We start from the raw sequence: 16,836 nt of genomic DNA, 5'->3' as shown, positions 1-16,836 counted from the left end.
AAAAAAAATCAGTGGAGGGCAAAATGATTTGGGGAAAGTTGGCTCTACTTGGTTAAACTTCCTCTCTCTCTTTAAGCTAAGGAGGGAGATAAGAGTGCAACTATACCCAAAGGGCTATAAAGTTGTGCATACCCTTTGATCCAGCAGTGTTACTAGTGGGTCTATGTCCCAAAGACATCACAAAAGAGAGGAAAAGACCTACATGGGCGAAAACGTTTGTAGCACCTTTTTGTGGTGGCAAGGAATTAGAAATTGAATAGATATCCATCAATTAAGGAATGGCTAAATAAGTTATGGTATATAAATGTAAATTGTTCTATAAGAAATGATAAGCAGATTGATTGCAGAAAACCTGGACTTACGTGAACAGATCCTGAGTGAAGTGGGCAGAACTAGGAGAACATTGTACACAGCAACAAGATAATGTGATGATCCACTATGATAGGCAGGTCTCAACAATGCAGTGATCCAAGACAATTCCAATTGACTTTGAATGAGAAATGTTATATGCATCTAGAGAGAAAATTAGATCAAACATAGATCAAAGTACACTATTTTTACCTTCTTTTATTTGTCTGCTTTTTCTTTCTTTTGGTTTTTCTCTTTTGTTCTAATTTTTCTTTCACAACATGATTCATATGGAAATAGGTTTAGAATGATTGTGTGTATATAATCTAAATAGAAAAATAAGAAAATAAGAGTTCAAAAAGCAACTGAGGAGACTTAGAAATTAAATTTTAAGCAAAAGAAAAAATTAAAGTGGGCTGTAAATGTACTTCATAATCTAGTTTTCTAAAAGAAATATTAGTTAAAATTCACAAAATGGTCAAGTTAGGAGGGGAAGGAGCCTTAGATTAGATTCTCTAATCTAAATTCCTCATTTTCTAAATGAGCAAAGTGAGACCAAGAAAGGGAAGTGATTTGTCCCAAGGTCATTCAGGAGTCAGTGGGAAAGAAAAATATTAAAACACAAGGCTCCTGACTTCAGAATACTGCATTGTAGTTTCTATGCCAACATTTTTAGGGGAGAGGTAGGACTGAATAAACAAGAAATCCATGTGCCATAGATAGATAGATGGGTGGGTGGGTGGGTGGATAGATAGATAGAAAGTAGATGAAATAGCTAATGAATAGATAAAAGATAGATGAGAGATAATGGATAGATAAATGAAGATAGTTGATTGATATAGGAGATACAGAGATGATGAAATAAATGATGAAAAGACAGAAGGATAGATAGATGATAGATAGATGGATAATTATTACATACTACATACCAGGTACTTCATTAAACCCTGAGGATACAAATCCAATTCTCTCTCCTCAAGAAGCTTACATTCTGATGGAAAACTGACAGCACACAAAGAATTAGAAGAGCTTGAGGGAGGGGAAGAATATAGCTATTGAGAAAGAAAAGTCTGGAGGTTGAGTATGCAATCAAATGAAGCAAGACTGGTGTGGGTTGAAAGTCATCAATCAAGGCATTAGGTCAGAGGTATCTCCAGAGTGGCAAGGTAGCTGGTGAGAAGTTCAGAAGGGGGAGTGGACAGTACAATCAAATATCAGGTAGGTGGAACATTAGATAGAGTGCAAAATGTAGACTCAGGAAGACCTGAGTTTGAAGTCTGATTCAGATAAACCCTGGTTGTGACTCTGGGCGATCATTTAAATTCTCTGAGCTTTAGTTTCTTTACCTACAAAATAAGGAAAATAAAAACCTAATCTCCATGTCTTTATGAGGATCAAATGAACAAGCATTTCGCAAACCTTAAGACACTGTATCATTTATAAATAGTATTAGAAATATAATTGTGTTTCTTATAAATTAGTTATATGCTATAAATAGTATTATAAATAATATAAATGTAATATGAATGATGATAAAACAGAAATTTTTAAAATTCCCATTGCATAGGACATAATGGAAAAACAATTAGTAGGGACAGACAATGTAGTAAATGGATATGTTTTGAGCCTGGGACTTAGGAGAGACCTCAGTTCCCAGTGAAATTAACTGAAGGACTTTAAACAATGTCATTTCTTCTCACAGTTTTCTTGGCTTAAAAAAGGATTGGGAACTATCACAGATCTCTGAATTTGAGAGTTGGGAGAGATCTCAGAGGCCATTCAGAATACCCCATATCTGAATAAGAATCCACAAAGGCTCCCAAATCCAGCCTTTGTCTGAAGACATCCAAGCAGTACCTACTGCCACTGGACAGTTCCAATTACCACAAAGTTTTTCCTTATATTAGTGGTATCAAATTCAAATCCAATCATCAGACTGCATAATGACTTAGAAAACCACAAATTAACATTATTTACATTATATTATATTTGTTAAACATTTCCTGATTCTAGTTCAGTCTGGTTTAGGCACGCTCAAGAGTTCAAAATGTTGACATCTCTGCCTAAATCTACTTAGATTCTACTTTATTCATTCAGTCAACAAGAATGTGTTAAGTTCCTACTATAAAGCAGGTGGCCTTTGTTTTGGGCATTGACAATACAAAGATAAAAACAAAAACAAACAAAAAACCATTCTTCCCTAGAAGAGTTTATATCATATTGGGGAAAGGGACAAGTCACTTGTTAGATGGGGGAGGGTCCCACATCGAGGAGGCTCAGAAGAGGGTGATGTAGGTGACAAGGGAGAGCATTCTAAGCATGATGTGTCACCTACGCAGAGCAGTTTCCTCTGATTGCTCAGAATCTTTCCCTCTGCATCAAGCAGATGAGCTAGGACATCCCTTTTAGTTGAGTCAGAGTCTCAACTTTTTCTGTGACTCCACAGATCCATAGCCTTATTGACATGGTGCTCAGATTATATTCAGTTATTTTTAATCAGGTTTATTATTACACATGAGCTCAGCAGAAGTTCTGCTGATAAATCAGTGTGGTAGATTTCCAGGGTTTTAGATTGCCTATTCAAACCTAAAGCAGTGTTGACAAAAGGTATATCAAAGAGACTGATTACACCCATAGTTCTGATTAAATTAGGAGGGGGTAGGTTTTATTACCTCCTCTTTTTAATAATACAGACTCCTGAAGGCACAGAGCTGAGGGGCTACATTTCATAGTCTTATCACTGACTTGCTCAAATTCCCTCCTGAATGTCCAAGCACTACCTACTTTCCTCTCCAGGAAGAGTTGCTTTAATTAAAGAGATAAGTGTCTGGCCATTTTCTCTCTTCTATCAATAGTGCCGCAAAATTAAAAAGCTAGCGAGTCACAGGTTTGTTCCAAAGAAAAACTGTCAGACCTTTAATGATGTCTGTCTCCTCCTTTAAATGGGAGGGAGGGAAAAGGGGACAAGCAAATAATCTAAAAGTGATGCAGATTAGGACCACAGCCTTAAAGAAACCTGACTGGTTTTTGTAGGAGAAAAAATGGGAAATCAGTGACTGATTTCAAATCTTACATCCAATGTTTACTACCTCTGTGACTGAAGTAAGACACAGCCTTTGGGGGGGGGGTCTCATTTCCTTGATCTATAAAACAAAGAGGTCTGGCCAGATGGACACTAAGGTCCCTCTTAGGCTAGCATCCTATGATTATCTAAATGAGAGACATGGTCCCAGTGTCTAAGGAACTCCTTTCAACATTTTAAGATGTCTTACTTTCATAATTCAAAGACTCAGAGTTGGGCCAGACATTGATCCATACTTAACGCCATACACCAAGATAAGGTCAAAATGGGTTCATGGCCTAGGCATAAAGAATAAAATTATTAATAAATTAGAGGAACATAGGATAGTTTACCTCTCAGACCTGTGGAAGGGGAAGGTCTTTAGGACCAAAGCAGAACTAGAGATCATTACTGATCACAAAATAGAAAATTTCGATTATACCAAACTGAAAAGTTTGTGTACAAACAAAACTAATGCAGACAAGATTAGAAGGGAAGCAATAAACTGGGAAAATATTTTTACAGTCAAAGGTTCTGATAAAGGCCTCATTTCAAAATATATAGAGAATTAACTCTAATTTATAAAAAATCAAGCCATTCTCCAATTGAAAAATGGTCAAAGGATATGAACAGACAATTCTCAGATGAAGAAATTGAAACTATTTCTAGTCATATGAAAAGATGCTCCAAGTCATTATTAATCAGAGAAATGCAAATTAAGATAACTCTAAGATACCACTACACACCTGTCAGATTGGCTAAGATGACAGGAAAAAATAATGATGATTGTTGGAGGGGATGCGGGAAAACTGGGACATTGATGCATTGTTGGTGGAGTTGTGAACGAATCCAACCATTTTGGAGAGTAGTTTGGAACTATGCTCAAAAAGTTATCAAACTGTGCATACCCTTTGATCCAGCAGTGTTACTACTGGGATTATATCCCAAAGAGATTATAAAGAAGGGAAAGGGACCTGTATGTGCACGAATGTTTGTGGCAGCCCTTTTTGTAGTGGCTAAAACTGGAAACTGAATGGATGTCCATCAGTTGGAGAATGGTTGAATAAATTGTGGTATATGAAAATTATGGAATATTACTGTTCTGTAAGAAATGACCAACAGGATAATTTCAGAAAGGCCTGGAGAGACTTACATGAACTGATGCTGAGTGAAATGAGCAGGACCAGGAGATCATTATATACTTCAACAACAATACTATATGATGACCAGTTCTGATGGATCAGGCCATCCTCAACAACGAGATCAACCAAATCATTTCTAATGGAGCAGTAATGAACTGAACTAGCTATGCCCAGAAAAAGAACTCTGGGAGATGACTAAAACCATTACATTGAATTCTAATCCCTATATTTATGCACACCTGCATTTTTGATTTCCCTCACAAGCTAATTGTACAATATTTCAGAGTCTGATTCTTTTTCTACAGCAAAATAACGTTTTGGTCAGGTATACTTATTGTGTATCTAATTTATATTTTAATATATTTAACATCTACTGGTCATCCTGCCATCTAGGGGAGGGGGGGGTAAGAGGTGAAAAATTGGAACAAGAGGTTTGGCAATTGTTAATGCTGTAAAGTTACCCATGTATAAATCCTGTAAATAAAAGGCTATTAAATAAAAAAAAAAGAATTTCCAATCATTATTGAACCAGCTACACCCATTCAAGAGATGATGACAAATGTGAAAAGGGCAATCATTATTTAAGGAAAGGCATCTTCATGAATTTTAATATATTTTGTCAGAGAGAACCCAAAGGAATCTAGAAAAACACTCTCAATGCCCAGCAGATATGTGCACTTGATTTTTTTTTAATTTAATAGCCTTTTATTTACAGGTTATATGCATGGGTAACTTTACAGCATTAACAATTGCCAAACCTCTTGTTCCAATTTTTCACCTCTTACCCCCCCCCCCAGATGGCAGGCTATTAAATAAAAAAAAAAGAGTTGGGCCAGACCTGAAAGACCATCTCCTGGTTACAATGAAATCAAAAAACTGAGTAATTCTATCCAGATGATGGTTTATTTAACAATGTATATGGTAGCAGAAATAAATCCAGATTATCAAGGCTCTTGGTAGGCAAGACCCTACAATCATGGGTTCTACAAAGTTAATATCCAATTTGGAAGAAGTAAAATAAAACAGGAAGATGGGATATAGGGATTGAGATATCTGGTTTCTTATTGATGGAGGGGATTTGGAAATACTGACATGAGAGAGAGATGGATGGTTTTGTGGCATCCCTTAAGTCAGTCACAGTTGGGAGAAAGAACAATCTAGTGACTTCACTAAAATCAAGAGACTTACATGAAATTAAGATTTAACCTCACAAAATGGTGAATAAAGGGCAAAATAGAGTTACTTTTGCTATCTTCTTATATAATATGATCCAATAATTCATTTTGTAGATCAGGAAACTGAGGCCCAAAGAGATTAAGTGACTTCTATGCTCAAGGTCATACAGGTAATAAGTTGCAGGTTTAAGGTCAAAACCCATGTCTTCTTGAGTCCAGATCCATTGACCTTTCTTTCCACTATACCCTGTTGCTTTGGGCTGCCTTCAGAAGCACTTACTAGACAGTGAAACATCCTATTGGTAACTCAAAGAATCTTTTTTTGGCAGGACTAGCAGTCAATTTTCTTTTCAGAGAAGAAGTTCTGAACAGGGATGGCCTGGTCTATGAGTAGAATATGGTGGCCAAGATGATGAGGAAGATGAAGAGAAGGAGGAGGAGGAAGAAGAAAATGGTGTTCATGATGATGATGATGACAGTGACAATGATGATGGACATATGATATAGTGCTTTGGGGTTTTCTGGACATATTATATACATTACCTCCTATAATTCTCATGATGATGAGCCTAAGAGGTAGTACTTGTCACAGTCTACCACTGCAATCTTGGGATTTAGAAGGATACTTCACTGAAACACTAAATTATCCAATAAATGTTTAAAACACTGACCTTTATTATATGGGAGGGTCATCTTGTTCAATCTCCTCCTTTTCCAGATGAGGAAATTAAGGCTCAGAAAAGCTGAATGACTTGGCCAGATGCATACCACTTATAAGTGCCAGAGGCAAGATTTGAACTCAAGATGTCTTCTAATTCCAAACCTGCCCTGGTATTTGTTTAAGTAACATAATGTCCTTTCTCCTTAAATTTAAAAGAACATAAATCAAAATGTTTCCATTCTTTTGCACAATATAGTTCAAATAGAATAGCAAAGAAAGAGGCCATATAGAGTGACTATTGATTCCTTCTCATCAAATATTACAACAAATGCATCTTTCCCTATGTTTCAATTCAATAAACATTAAGCGCCTACTATGTGCCAGGCACTTTGTTAAGCGCTAAAGATATAAAAAGAGTATAAGAGATAGTCCTTTAAGGAGTTGCAAACAAGACTATAAAAACAAGCTATGTACTACACAGAATAAATAGGAAGTAATTCAAAGAAGAAAAGCACTGGAAGTAACAGGGATTAGAGAAAGCTTCCTGTTGAATGTGGGATTTCAGAGAGATTTTAGTTTTATGATACATGGAACTTCCCAATGAGGCAACTCTAATTATCAAGGCATAGCAATACCTCTTGAACTTAGAGCCTTAGAGTGATGACTTGAGTATAAATAGGCTCTTAGATACAAACAGGATCACATAATCAATATGAATCAGTGATGGAAACCGAACTAAGAACTTTGTGATTCTACTTTGAACAAAATTCCATCTCTTCCTATTGGATCTGTGACCTTTGCCTGCCTTGTTAAGGTGCTCTTATATGGAGGTCAAGAAAGACCTGGATGTCTCACCATTGACAAGGAAAAATGATGAAAAATGAGGAAGCCAGCTATAGGAGAGCATCCCTGAGGTCCCATCATTGGCCTTTTCCTCCTCTCCTGTGTCCTGACAATTGTAATGCTGGGGTCCAATAGATGCTGTTGTTATATTCATTTTCTGCTTTAATTTTGTAGGTATTTGCTGCTGCTCTAGATGCATCCTACCTTTGTTACTTATTAAGTCTTAAGCTGTCCTATGTGTTGGTCAAAACACACCATTTGTGAACCCCAGGCGCATTATACCAGAAAGTGTTTCATGCTTTGTACAAAACAGTTGTTGAATTAACTAAGCAAGATACCATGGGAAACTCTAGACCTGGAGGGTCAACCGAGATTATTATTTTGTTAAATGATATTAAGACAAACTGCAACAGTAGATAGAACACAAGCCCTGGAGTCAGGAGGACTGAATTCAAATCAAATTTCAGATACTATGTGATCCTGAGCAAGGCATTCAATCCCAATTGCCTCCCAAAAAAAAGGCAACAAAAACCTGAGGCAAATGGTCAAGGAAAAAATATGAAATTAGTATATTATTGACTACAAAATGTAACTATACAAATAGACCCTAAGATTAGTTTACCAGTGAAATCTATTTCAGGTAAGTACTAGAGATGATTAATGAGCAAGACCCAACACTGAAGAAAAGACTGCACAGAATCACATTTGGGAAATTGCCCAATGTTTTTAATGACCCCAAGCTTCTCAATGCCATAAAAGCATATCTGTTTAATATTAAAATTCTCCTGGTGATGTAAAAAACTATAAATCATGGAACATCATTGCAAAAGAAGAACAATTACAAATAAACCAAAGGGCAAGGGAAAGGAATGATGGGTAAAAGGAGATAGCAGATTACCAATGAAAACCTATCTGTGGGAAGTATCACAATATCACAGATTTAGAGGGAGCAGGGACTTAGACAAGTCTGGTCAAGAGTCTTCTTTTATTGTGGGATAAATGTGTGGAAACTGAGGCCCAGAGAATTTAAGTGATTGTCCAGAAATATATCATAAATAAGTGACAGAGAATGGATTTGAATCTGCGATCTCTGAATGCAAATCCAGTGCTCTCCCCACTGCATTGCAGTGCTACTAATTTTAAAATGTTATAAAGGATTTAAATTTTTTTTTCTATATAAAATGAGTGGTCAAGAAGGACTAGAGTAGATGATCCCTCAGATCACTAAATCTAAGGTGTATTATAACAGCGGTTAAAGGGGTCTCTGGGGACCATCTCAGGGAGTGTGTCCCCAAAACTCCCCTGGAGACTTCAGAACTTCAGGCTTTTATGGATGATGGACTTGCCGGTTGCTTCTGGGCATGTCATGAGAATCCAGAGAGTTTGCTTGTTCCCTTAGAATGTAGAGACCCTTCCCTTATTGGATGCTAGCATGAAAATATCCAAGAGAAATCAATGTTAAATTTAATGCTCTCTATTCTTCTAACAACAAATCGTGTCCATTGTTTTAAGCAACTTTTCCGAGGATGTAGGAAGGAAAGCTTTCCTCTCATGTACCCTGGACACCAAGCAGCCACGAATACTTGGCATCTCCAGTCTGTCTAGGCAAGTCTGAACGTGGTCTTGCGGCTATTCTTTTTGTGTCTTTCTTGATTATAGATGAATAAATATCTATCCCAAAGATAAACACGATCATGCTTGGAGTTCCTGACTCCTTTTGATCACAGCTGCCCGGCAACAAGTAAAGGAGTCTCTGGCAACTATCAGAGAAGATGATCATCAATAAAAGCAGCATCCAAGGCTGATCTGTCTCATCAGAAAACAATTATTTGGACAGTACAAAACATCCCCATCCAGCAACTCCAAAACTGCTTTATATTTTGGTAAGGTTCAAGTATCTCAGAATAAAATGAGAGCCAATCATAAAAGTAGTTTTCTGAATCTATTTTAAGTCATTTTTTCAAAGAATATGATGTATCCTTTCTATCTATCTTCTTCTCTGTCCCAGATGTGTGCTTCAGCCACCATGGACTCATGGCACAAGGCCGAAGTATTGAACCAAAACATCCATCAAGCCACTGAAAGTCACAAGGAGGAATCCAGGCTCACACTCCTCAATGACCTCAGTAGGAGTGGGGAAAAGAGTGGGTTGATTTTGTTACAATAACATGAGCTGACAAAAATCAGCCCAGGGAACAAAATAAAGAAATAGCAAAAGAAATGAAGAAAAATTTCCAGGTTATTAGATGAAATGTCTATAAATCACTCATGGAGAAAAATAGTATAGATAACATAAACTAGAGAAAAGAGAGACCACCGGCATGGCATAGCATAAATAAGCTTTAAGGACCTGGAATAAGAAGCACTGAAGGGACTTTTTAATTTAATTTTATTTAATTGCAAGCAATTAAAATGGGACTTCAGAGAAGAACATTTCCAAGTAAGAGATCATTGTCTGAAAGACCTTTGGTTTGGGTTTTCTAAATTTGGCCAACTAAGTTTTGATGAAGAGAGACAGATTGGTGGAAATTGTCAGTATCTCATTGTATGCCAAAATATGTGTATACACACAGATGTAGTGAGTGCAGGAGACAAATCTTGTTATTCCAGGTTCAGAGAATGCAGTGGTGTAGGTCTCAAAAGTTCCATAAGAGGGAGATATGGGGCCATCACATCATTCCAAAGTCTTTACTCAGGAAAAAAAAAAAAAGAAAGAAAAAAGAAAGAGGGAAAAAAAAAAAAACTGTTACATGATATCACCTTCATTCTTCACTATAATCTTTGAAATTATTAGGTATCGAGCTCACTGCAGAAATAATATTGCAGGAATTGATTGCAGAGAACTGTGCTAAAAATTTCAAATGTGATGGTTTCATTTCTTCTTGCTTCTTTTATAGCACAGTTCTGCACATCCCTCCCAAGGTTGATAGGGGAATCAAATCTCATGAGATGTTGTGTGTATACTTATTCACATCCATATGTTACTCTTTCTGTTATTGTTTGCTTGCATTTTTTTTTCTTCCTAGTTTATTTTTGCCTTCTTTCTAAATCCAATTTTTCTTGTGCAGCAAGATAACTGTATAAATATGTATACATACATTGTATTTAACATACACTTTAACATGTTTAACATGTATGGGACTGCCTGCTATCTGGGGAGGGTGGATGGAAGGAGAGGAAAAGTTGGAACAGAAGTTTTTGCAAGGGTCAGTGTTGAAAAATTACCCATGTATATGTTTTGTCAATAAAAAGCTATAATAAAGAAGAAAACACATATATATGTAAACACATTCATGTATACTTATATATGTGCAAGTGTATATAGAGAAACATATACACAGTGATATCTGAGTCAGTACTCATGGTTAATTGGTTTCAGGAGGCACAATGTGTGGCAAAAATGATGGGTACCAAATGAATTTTTCCCATAATGAATACATCTCCAATCCGCACCCTAACCATCCCTCTCCACCCAATTCCTCAAAGGGGCAAGTGGGGCTTCCAGTTGCAGAGACAGAGAGAAACAAGCCAGCCCAGCCCAACCAGGCTCCTCCCTTCCTGACCCAACTTACTTTCTGAGAGGAACTATGGCTTTATATTCTCCTCCCAGCCCACAATGTCCAAACTTCCTTGGGTTGGGATGTGAAGAAGGAAGCTATGGTCCCTTGCTCTCCTCCACCCTGGATTTTTGCCATTGCCTTGGTCTTGGGGCTGCCAGTAGTCCTGGGTCTTCTGCCATCTCTGCCTCAGCTCCTGCCACTGCCACCACTGCTTTTCCTCCTGCTGAGCTTAGCACTATAGGTTCCACCAGTGGCTCCTGAACACTGCCTCCTTCACTGGGGAGGAGCTCCCCATGGCCAAAGGTAATAACAGCAACAAGGGAGCCTGGGCAACAGCTAGCCACTGCTCAACCAAGACAACAACCACTTGCAACGAGTGCTGAAGCAATTTTTTTTCTCCTCAGAATACATTGACTACCAGATTGGAGGAGTTTCAAAGCTGACAAGTGCAGAGGTACCACTGTATGCATAAAGAAATTTGCAAACCCCAAATCATCCTCAAAAATCTCATCTCTGAAGATGATTGATAACGATCTCAATCATGATCATGATGACGATGATGATGACTGAAGTCAAATCATCTTTACTTTACAGAGTAACCAGAGACTCACAAAGGAAAGAAATGAAGGAAATGAAGTCCTCATTTCTGATTTATAAATGTTTCCTAATCAAAAAATTATTCCATCATGTATTAAGGCAGCAAGCCCAAGACTTGCATCAGGGCTGGTTTTGTCACTTAGCAGCTATATAACCTTAGGTCAAGTCTCTCGTCTGTAAAATGAGGAGGAGGAGAGCTCAGGATTTCTACTACTGTGTCATTGAAATGTGAGAAAATCAAAAGAAATAAAATGTGTGAAGCCCATTTGTATAGAATGTTGGACTTGGAGCCAGGAAGATGTAAGTTCAAATCTCATCTCCAATTCTGTATTAACTGTGTGTCTCTAGGAAAGTCACAATCTCTCAGTCTCAGTTTCCTCATTTGTAAAATGGGGACAATCATAACCCTAGCCCTGGCCTGACAAGTTATCATAGGGATTGCATGAATTTGTGTGTGATTTATAGGGTCTGAAGCTATGATTTTATTGATATCAATCAAGCAGAGGTATCAAACACAGAAGGCAGAGTCTGAACCAGATTAAAATGTAATTGTTAAATAATAAAAATAAATGAAAATACAATAGGACATAGATGATGTTAACATGTGGTCTTTTAGGTCAATGTGCAGCTATTGTTGCTGTAGTAGTTCACTTGTATCCAACTCTTCCTGACCCCTTTTGGAATTTTCTTGGCAAAGATATCAGCGTGATCTGTTGTTTCCCTCTCCAGTTCATTTTACAGATGAGGAAACTGAGGCAAAGTTGACTGACTTGCTTAAGATCACACAACTAGGAAATACCTGATACTGGATTTCAATTCTGATCTTTCTGACTCCAGTCAGGATCCTCAATCCACTGTGCCATGTAACTATAGGGTTATCCATGTAGATTTAGTGGCCCCTGTTTCTATTTGAATTTGATACCATCGATGCAATGAAGACTTAAGTGAGGAAACTCCTTCTGCCAATAACAGGTAGTATTTTCTCTGTCATTTATAGTCCCAGGAGTGACCTAGAGAGTGAGAAGTGACTTGCCCAATATCAAATAGCTGTAGGGAATGTGTCTGCGGTAGGTCTTGAACCTGGACCTCTCTAGTTTCACAGCCACCTCTCTATCCACTGTGACATCTCACTTCATAAATATTTCATTTATATTGATTGTGGTTTGTATTTTGCATCATTTTGGCCCAGAATTGTGATTTTTATCTGCAAGAACTTCAGGTGAAGAACCTCCCTCTAAAGAAACAGATCAGCAACTCATCTGCAATTTTCATCTCAGAAAGTTACCCGGGGCACTGAAAGTTTAAACAACATGCCCAGACTCACATAGCTAGCATATGGTATCAGCCACACTTGACCTCAAATCTTCCTGATTCCTTCCAAAGGAAGTACCGGTACACTATAGTACAGCCTATCTCTTTCTGCAATAGATGCATATGTACTGTTATATACATCCCCCTGGATGTCCATTTCTATGCACACATATCTACTTATATGGTACCTTCCCTTCAAGGTTCCTTAAAGAAATGTCCCAAAGCTAAATCTTAAATAAAACCACAGGAAAACAGAAAATGGAAGGGAGAAAATGAGAGAGAGTAACACTCCATGGACCTTATACTTTCTACTTGCTTAAAGGCTAAGATCCCCTCCACTCCCTATCAAAGTAGGACCTGAAGCTAGTTGAAATCAGTCTGGTTTGAAGGCTTCCTTGCCTGCAAAATTGTTTAATTATCTCCATAGCCTATTCACCATCATGTGGTTATAGAATTAGAACTGGAAGGGACTTAGCAGTTGTCCAGACGTGAAACCGAGGTCCCAACCAGTGCCCATCGTCAGAGAGCAGAACGGAGATCAGAACTCAGGTCTTCATGTTTCAGATCCTAACATTCTCTCCACTGAACCACTCTGAGGTCCCAGTGTAATAATAAACATGAGAATACTTTTAAAACTATAAGTTGCTATAGGCGTCTAAGATTTCATTTTAAAATCCATTGAAATGGAAGCGCTTTATGTAAACAACTCACTTCCTAAAGTTCTAAGTTGATTAGGATCGACTGACCAATATTTTACTAAAATCGTGTGCTCAAGAGCATGAAATAGGAGTCACCAACATAGAATCCTGGTCTGTGGGAAAGATTCAGCCATGGACATCCAAGCCCAAGGCCTATAGCTTTCCCATGTCCTGGCCTGCTTCCTTCCTGGACCACGCAGGGCTGGAGAGTGGCTCAATGCCATTAACTGGGGTAAGGAGGTGGCAGGGCATCTCGAGCCACTGCTCTTTCTTGCCAGGGAGGCCCCCGACTAAACCAAATTCACAGTTCCCCCTTCAAGGCTCATCCCACAGGCATACACAATACCAAGCACTTATCATGATGAGTATTACATGGCTTTTAATTGCATATTTAAAGACTCATGTGATGTCATTAACTCTTTGAAAATCAACTTTATAGAGTTCATGAGCTAGCCTGGCTCACCCTCATCAAAGGCAGAAACTGTAGTCAGGTTTCTTCTTGTATGATTTCAGGGACCCTCTAATCCACAGAAAAAGGAACAGGCTTAGGGTGTTCAAACAATGTTATATACTAACTTGTTTTTATTGGATTTGCAAAGAGAATGCTCCATAAGGAATTCTCTCCATCAATGCAGAGCAGCAAGCACCGAGCCGAGGCACCTGGGCCCTCAGAGGGGTTAGCCATGTCAGTGGTCACACAGAGAGAGGCTCAACAATCATTTAAGTGCTTTTGATGAACCACACCCTGTTGGGCACTGGGGATGCAATAATGAATATGAACTAGTCCCTGTCCTCAGCAGCTTTATTCTCCTGGGGAGAAGCAGCATGTTGACTGAAGAGTAAATAAAAGACGCATAAAATAATAGGGACAGGACATACCAGGTTAGGCCTTAAGCTTGAGAGATTTTCTTTCCCAGACTTAATGATATAATCTCTCCATTGATTGCTTTATTGATTGGCTGGACTTAGAAAACCAGAAAGAGACAAGTTTCCTGGTTACTCACTGGGTGAGATGTTTCCCAGGAGCCTCAGTTTCTTCTTTAACCTAAATGAACTAGTTGGTCTGTGAGGTCACCTTTAGCTCTGGATCTGGGATATCGGTGACCTCCTCTGGATATATGGAGCAGTCAGTTTTGTTTTGGTTTAGGGATTTAAGGTGAGCTTTTGTTTTGTTTTTCCATCCATTGGATCTTATGTCTTATTGGTACCTTAGAACAATTGTCTGTTAGATCAGTTGGGACCCACAATCCAAAGGGCAATGATACATGAGATCCGTGATGAGTGAAACAGAGGATGGAAGGATGGCAGGTCAAACTCTCTTGGATATACTCTTTCCTAGGACTTGCCTCCCCTTTACCATTATGACTCAAAGCTCTCCAACTCTTTCCCTCCTACCACCACTTCTTAAACATCTCAGATATAGCTCTAGGTCTGAAGTTAGGAAGACCCAAGTTCAAATCATGTCTCAGATGTGATGTGTCTGATCCTGAGAAACCAGTTTCCTTTTGTCTGTCTCACTTTCCTCCCCTCTAAAACAGGGATAATAAGAATACCTATCAAAAATTTTTAAGATAATTTTTTTAAAAGAATACCTATTGGTCTTGGGTTGTTGTGAGGGTAAAAGGAGAAAATATTTGTAAAATACTTTTCAAACCTTGAACTGCCATGTAAATGCTATCTATGGTTGTGCCAGCTAGGAAATCTCTCCCTTTCTGAACCCTGTACCAAGATCTCAGAGCAGATGTAACCTTAGATACTGGTAGCTTTTGTGTTGTTGTTCTGTCATTTTCAGTCATGTCGTAATCTTCATGATCCCATTTGGGGTTTTGTGGGCAAAAAATACTAGTATCCAACTCATTTTACAGATGAGGATACTGAGGCAAACTGGACTAAGTGACTTGCCTAGGATCATACAGCGAGTAAGTATCTGAGGTTGGATTTGAACTCATGACGATGAGTCTTCCTAACTCCAGGCCTGGCACTCTATCCATTGCATTACCCAGCTACTCTCAAATTTATTCAGATCTATGATCAAAATCTAGAATTAAGCTTAGTTCATCTGTAGCTCCTTTTTTAACTTTTATTTTTATAAACTTTATAATACTTATAAATATAGTAACATATATAAATTATAAAGCAGAGCAAATTAGAAAATGTTATAAATGATGTATAATATAACACACTAACATTATATTAATAATATTATTCAGCGTAAAGTATAGACCTGCCATCCTTCCCTCCTCTGCTTCATCACAGGCTTCATGTGTTATTGCCCTTTGGGGGGGTGTGGATTCAAATTAATCTAAGAGATAATTGTTCTAGGTATCAATTAGCTATAAGGTCCAGTGGATGGAAAAACAAAACAAAAGCCCATCTTAAACCCCTAAACCAAATATAATTATATAATATTACATAGTGTTTTATAATATTATGTAGTATAATGATATATAATATTTTATACATGATAATGTAATATATATACTATTATATATGTTATAAAATAGAATAGATATGGGGGAGATGTGCTCGAACACCTTTTTAATAACTAGGATAGAGGATCCAAAAAGTCCTGAGATGCTCCTTATGAATAGGGCTTACTTCATTTACTCTATCTGTGTACTCAGCACCTGGCACGGGACCTGACAGGTAGCAGAGACTTAATAAACACTTGCTGATTGATAGTCCAATCCCCAGATTTTTGATGAGGAAAGGGAGACCCAGAGAATGGAAGATGATTTATTCAAGATCCCAGAAGAAAGAAGCAAAGACAAGATCTGAACCCTAATCCTCTGACACCAAATAGGTTGTTATTTTCACAATGTCCAACCACAGGAGAAACCTGATGAATGTCATATTTCTAAAAGGAAATAACCTAATACCAAGAATGTTATCTTACCAAAAGATCATTTTGTAAAGTTCTTAAACTCCAAGGCTCATATGATCCCATGGGAGGGTGGAGTTAAAGCCGAGAAGAAGTAGCCAATTCTAATCCAAATACTCTCATTTGAAGCTAAAGCCAAGCAAGAAGCCGTATTTAAGATCTTGCTATGTACCTGTCATGGTACAGAATGCTGGGTGACTAAATGGGAACCTCAAAAGACAAAGCAATTTACTGGAGTTTGTTATAATAAAAGAAATGAATGGAGAAACGTATCTTACCTCGAGTCGAAGTTCATCTGAAGATCATGCCAATATTTGCACATTCAAAACAGACTTGTATCAAATGTACATATTTGCCTTGAACATATCAGCGGGTCCAGGAAGACTCCCATTCTTAGGCACACATTCATTTTACTGGACTGTATGTCGTCCTATCAGTAAAAACACATCTAGAAGAGCCAAAGACATCCCCAAATGTGAGAAAAGTATTTTTAACCCTCTGAATCTATGAGATACACTATTATACAAGGAAAATACATCATTATTTATCATCAAAACTT

General features: G+C 37.8%; 1 long non-coding RNA gene across 1 annotated transcript; it reads left to right on the top strand.

The window, feature by feature from the left end:
• Positions 1 to 1,110: 1,110 nt before the first annotated feature.
• Positions 1,111 to 9,442, top strand: LOC116422193. Its single transcript, XR_004232743.1, has 3 exons — positions 1,111 to 1,566; positions 8,890 to 9,113; positions 9,239 to 9,442. It is a non-coding gene; the product is annotated as an uncharacterized LOC116422193 (long non-coding RNA).
• Positions 9,443 to 16,836: the final 7,394 nt, after the last annotated feature.

The sequence above is a fragment of the Sarcophilus harrisii genome, chromosome 3 (assembly GCF_902635505.1).
Source record: "Sarcophilus harrisii chromosome 3, mSarHar1.11, whole genome shotgun sequence".
Classification (NCBI taxonomy): Eukaryota; Metazoa; Chordata; class Mammalia; order Dasyuromorphia; family Dasyuridae; genus Sarcophilus; species Sarcophilus harrisii.
Note: the sequence above shows the minus strand (reverse complement) of the source record. Positions and strands in the feature narration are given on the sequence as shown.